Genomic DNA, 6347 nt, shown 5'->3' with positions numbered 1-6347 from the left:
ACAACAAGCATAGTTGCCTCTTATGGCAAGCATGGATTGCCGAAGGCCTATTCTACCCCTGACCATCAAAGGTCAGAAATATTGAAAACTGTGGCATAAAAATGACAATCACATGCTCATTCTGGCTAGAAAGCACCACTGCCCTTGTTACAATGACGTCACCAAGAACATTCAACACACTATTCCTGTCAGTACTGGGATAATAGACAACAGAAAATGTTTTTATGAAAAGTATTTACCTCTTTATTTTCATGTGGAATCAAATCATAAAACAAACAAAATTACAGCCTTACAAAAATACCATGTACACTAGAAAGTGAGACTGGTCAACACTGACCAGTTAATGCCTTGAGGCTGAAAATAGATTCTTGCTACAAGGGCACCATGCACACCTTTGCTTAAAATGAAAAAAAGCAATAACACTTGATTAAGGCAGCTACTGTGCCAACAGCAACTATCGTCTGTCACCATCTTGGAAGAGATTGAAACCTGTTTGATTTGGGGGACGAGACGTTCTTGTTAATACACATCTTGTTACTATTTATACACATGGCATACACCCTGTGAGAAGCATCAGTTTCTTTTCAACCAACAATAGTTAATGTTAGGTACAATGGGAAAGTAAACTGCCCATATTATGGTTTTGTACAAGACAAAAATGTACATGATGACCATATAGTGATTGTCATATTGTAAATGCACAGTGTAGCAGCTGCAGTCTTCATTACCATTGACTGGGCCTCCTTTAGTTTTGGCCACACACACAGCTTGGTCAGATATGGTGATTTGTACTTAGGACGAAAGTACTTGTAATTCCTTGTCTTTTACAACCCCTGAGAATTTAAAATGTTCAGTGTTTGGACCTCTAATAAAGTTGAACGTGTGGATTTCAAAATAATAACAACTGAACATTGTTTACAAAGTTAACATGAATTATGTAGATATGAAATTTCAATTTCTAACTATACTGCACTGTTTGATCTCAAACTGAAACAAGTAAGTGCAGTTAATTTGACTGGCATGTCGGTAGGTCAAAAAGTGAATAATTTGCAACATTCACATATTTCTTTATGACCTGTTTCCTCATGACATGTTATGTTCATTGATGAACTTTGTTTCAGCAATGCATTGTGATTGATATGATGCCAATCCTGAATCTAATAATGTTGGATGTTTTCTGGCTTACAAAAGATTTAACATTGAAAATAAATGAAAACAAAGACTAAGCCTTAATATCAACTGCAATAGCCAAGTCAAAGTCTTTACCAAAGTTTGAAGACTAATTTTTGATATAGTCCCAAACAATGCACCAACTCACCTATAGACCATCCATATGCCAAAGAAATAACTGTCATGGGTGAACTTAGTATCCCTGCAAATGTCTACACCTTTCCTGAAATATAGCCGTCAAAAGTTAATTCTTTATTTGAGCTAATAATATAGAGCTATCAAGCTTCAACTTCGCCTATGATACATGTGACATGGCAGTAGATGGACATACAGAAATAGAAAACAAATTTAACTAAATTTAATGTCTAGTAAGTGATACACTGTGAATAGTGATATATGTGGACAACCAATAATGTAACATGAGGTTCATGACAATTAACACAGAATCTGTTTTGTCCTCACAGCAGCCTTCCTTGTGACAGCATTGTGAATGACCTAGTGATTGAGGTGTGATAGACAATGAAGAGATAATAGCAACAGTTTACTCAGATACACAACTCTGTGCATTAGAATATCTTGTGAGCTTTTAGCTCAGCTAATTCCCAAGTTGTGTGAACAAAGCATTACTGAATTTAGGCATATTTTATGGGGATATTTTATACATGCTGCTGTTTCTCGGCTACATGAGGTGTACAACCACATAACAATTTTATTGATACCTTGTGTCTTGGACTGATTCTGTGTTGTTAAGAAAACTCCCAGTCCTGACAGGGTAAAAAACTTACTCATCTTCCATTTAGACAGGTCAGAGTTCAATGTTCACTTGATGCAACCTGCTTCTCAGAGTCTGTACCTGAGTACATTTCTGTCCTTATGTATACGCTGAGATTAAAAAGAATTGCCATCACAGCATGTCTTACGCAGAGAAAACGTTAAGAACACCTAAAATAGACATATAGATCACAGAATAGGCACACACACTGTATGTACAAATAACATTTCATAAATATCAGACTACACACATTTGTTGTAGGTCCTTTAGACTATTGTTTGTGGACATGCCAAGGGAAAGGAATCAAAAGGTTACAGATGGGATTTGAAGAAAAAACTCAGGAAAACTTAAGACCCACATAGGAAAACACAAAAATGCTTAGAAAGTGCACTAGAACAGAATGCAATGTTTGATCTTCACATACCGCACAGATGCACAAGCCACAGGTACACACTACAGTTAACACATGAATTCACTCCCTTGGAATACTTGAAATACAAGCTAATGTCACATTTACCAGACAGCCGAGTTTACAAAACACTTTTTTATCACAAAAATTACTTTGAAGTTATCCAACAAATATTTTCAAACTTCATTTAATGTAGTTGTCTCTAGTGTATATGGTAATCATGAAAAAACAACATACCACACACTACATCTATTTCATACATCCTGTATTGCATATTTAGCCCTCGTTGACATAACTGAATAATCACCTGTCTTGCATAATGATATTCTGTGCAAGTTGTCTTCATGTGTTTGTGAAGGGTACACAGAAGTGCTCCAGTACTATGAAAGCCAACCGAAGGGAGCACTGCAGCCAACCAGAAGTGACAAAATGTGAAGAAGGGGTTTAAATTAGTTGTACATGAAGTGCGTAACAAGTTTATCAATTTGTTGATTTCTCAATGCCAACCAAAATGTGATGAATTGTTGTGTTGTCGTCATTTGCCCCAGGGGTCATGGTGTCATCATGCACATATTTTCACCACACCGTGCAGTTCCTAAATGTTACATTTGTCAGTGTGAAGCCAGCATTGTGGAAGCCTGTACTGCAGTATATAATAAATTAGAAGGCTTGACCCATACCTCGCTTCCAAGAAATGGAATTTCCTATTAGATTTGTTTTTATCGAGTTAAAAAAAATCAAAACTACCTACTAGTTGTAGTAAATGATTGATGATGAAAAGGATTTTGCATGACATAACTTGTATCATACTGATTTCTTCTGTAGAAACTAGGTGGTCGAAGTGACAATATTATAAGTAGTATTATATTGACACCCATCTCACTTCCAAGAGTGAAATTGTTATGTTATAAGCTATGTCATGCAAAATCTTTTTGTCCAGCAATCAAATACATATTCGACTACCGTAGTTTCAAGATCTTTAACAAACTTTTGGGTCAACCACAAGACCGTAGTTTCAAGATCTTTAACAAACTTTTGGGTCAACCACAAGACAGTTTTCAAAATATACAAATGCATTTTCAAAGACTGTGAACCTGCCTTACAATTTACACGCAGTCTTAAACCAGATAGTATCTGGTGAAACAGTACGTACACCTACCTTCCCAAGACTCCTTTATTATCTGGATATGTAATTGTCCTCGGCCCCCTTTCACAAAGCACCAAATTGATGGTAAGTCACTAACTTGACCTTATTGCAACATTATGGCATGGGATGTTAAGGTTAACTGTAGTAAAGGCTGTTTCACAAAAGAAGACCCCTGTCAAAGCTCTCGTAAACCTATTCTCGTAGCATCCGTATCTCATATTACAATGTAGGAGGCATAATGGCCACGAGAAAACTTAGAGATCTTTGGCTTACGAGAGTTTTATGAAACTGGGCCCTGAACTTGTTTATTCACAATTTCTCAATTGGCAGTTTCTTACATTACTTGAGTATTGAAAAACAATAATGTCTGTGTTTGGCATACATGTCAACTCTGTAAACAACAGATGCATTCACTTCTATATGATCTGTCTATATCAGTGCATGAAATAGCGTCTGCCTGGCGGGCTTATAACTTTATTTTATAGTCGGCCCTGTGCACTGATACATTTTCCAAGGGTATATATTTGACCATGTCACTGACTACAAGAAATATGTCAAAAATAATTTACAATTGTGGTAACTAGATGAACTGTACAGTTCATGATCAATCAAACCATAACTTCCACAGATCAACCTGCCCATTTATCTAACACTAAATGTGACTGGTCTAGAGAATACTTTCAGCCAATGAATAATGTCGTTCTTTTCTGATGGCAGTGACAATGACTTAAATGAATTAACAGTGACCACCAAGTCACGGTTTTATTATACTTGCTTTTGCACATGTTTAAGTTTACCTCACTACAAGTAATTCATCAGTTACTTTCTTTAAACACCTTGTCTCAATTTCCTATATTTAATACAAGGCTGTTACATGTTAACAGGGTCGGCAACATTTTTCAGTTATCAGCTCAGTGGGCTTGCTTCCCGTCTTTTTGTAGGAGTTTCATACACTGTCTATATGTGATCATATTAGACTTTTCCTACAACATCACTCAGTACGTCCAAGGTTATCTCACAAGATTTTATTTAGGTGGATATGTATTTTTGAGGCAGCTGTCATGCCAGCAAAAGTGCAGCTGTTCACGGGACCCACTGTTGAATATTCTGGGCATGGTCCACAAAAATAAGTTGAAAATACAGGGAAGTTAAGACACTGTGTAAATGACAATTTCTTTGCTCCTATTTGATGTCACATTCTGCCATAGATGCTAATCCTTCTTCCTGCCTGATCAGAATAAATAAAAGAACAGACATCTACCACCAAGTCAGATTGAACATGAAACATCTTTAGACCTATCATCATTGTGTGTTATGGTAATCAACCCTGGAACAATCTCAGTAAGTTCACTAAGTAAAGACTAGCTAAAGCAGTCCAAACTTGCAAACACAAGTCCACACCCAGTCTGCCTACAGTCTAGCCCTCCTCCCTAATTCATCCTATCAGCTGTGTAAGTCTGTGTCCCTCATGTACAGATGGCTTCATCCTCCTATCACTTGTTGTTATCACATTAATACTATTCATAACTCGGGTCACTGGATTGTCAGGTCCAGACTCGCAAACAGACCGCCCCAAATAGCTGGAATACTTTAGAGTGAGGAGTACACAACAAACAAGTCTTGCTTGACAACAATATAAGGATCCAAACAGAAACTGTCCTCAGAAAACACAGACCAGACATTTTTACAGTGACATATATAAGTTCCTGGAAATGCTGTGTGCTCAGACTGCTGTATTCCGAGGGGAAAGGTTTGAGGCTTTGGGGAAAGTGGATTGTATTTCCTGTCAAACTCCCATTTCTATAGAATGGTTATGTGCAAATATACATTTACTGGAAGAGGCATGGGTTTTGATTTGCCCAGTTCAAGTGAAACAATACACCCAAATTCTGATGTACATATGTTTATATATAGTAAATCTGTATTGTAATACATGACATCACAAAACACTTATGTTTTGCCATTTACAAAAAGGAATTTTCAAGACAAGAAAAAGTGACTGTTGTATACATTTGACATTTCTGGACTTTGTGTTGATATTCTGGAGTACAAAGGTACATACTGTGATCAATGTATCAAGATACTCACTATTTGTTTGAAATAAAAATAACTCCCTCATTCATCAAGATAGCCATTGTGCTTGTATTGATGCACTAGTAAGCTGAGGTATGTATGCTTTTACACCTCTGTCTGCCAAGCACTAGTCTGCTACATACTATGGTTAATACAGTAACCTGTGTAGTCATATATCTTGACTTGCCACACATGCAAAAACTACCAACTGATGACTTGAAGCACACTGACATGATATCTCTCTGAAAACAGCTTTCACACTGCCACAGTTTTACTGTGTGTATAAGATTTGACTTGCCACACTTGAAACTACCAACTTGATACACACTGACATCATATCTCTATGAACACCGCTTTCACCTAGTTTTACACTATCTTATTACTGTGTGTATAAGATTTGATGGTTCCTGGCTTGACAAAACAAATTCTGAACAACTGTTTTAGATTCCATTAGTTGTGATGTGTTGCATTACTCCTGCAGCCTCATTCCTGGTCTAGCCAGGATTTCAATTCATACCCTCAAGAACAATACCAGTACATCAAGAGCCTTCTTTGGTGAGAATAACACATGTGAAATATGCACCTTATCATATTACTATTCTCTTGCATCATTACTACATATCATCAGGTCTAACATAAAACTGATGCCAGAGAGATTCTCTTTATCTGTCTTAAAACATCATTTAAGTTAACTTGTTGATTACTCATTTACTCTTAACAATACTGACTGTTTCATGAGGCTGCCATTTTGAATATACACTGTACATGATATTCTT

Source organism: Haliotis asinina, chromosome 8 (assembly GCF_037392515.1).
Source record: "Haliotis asinina isolate JCU_RB_2024 chromosome 8, JCU_Hal_asi_v2, whole genome shotgun sequence".
In the NCBI taxonomy this organism is placed as follows: Eukaryota; Metazoa; Mollusca; class Gastropoda; order Lepetellida; family Haliotidae; genus Haliotis; species Haliotis asinina.
Note: the sequence above shows the minus strand (reverse complement) of the source record.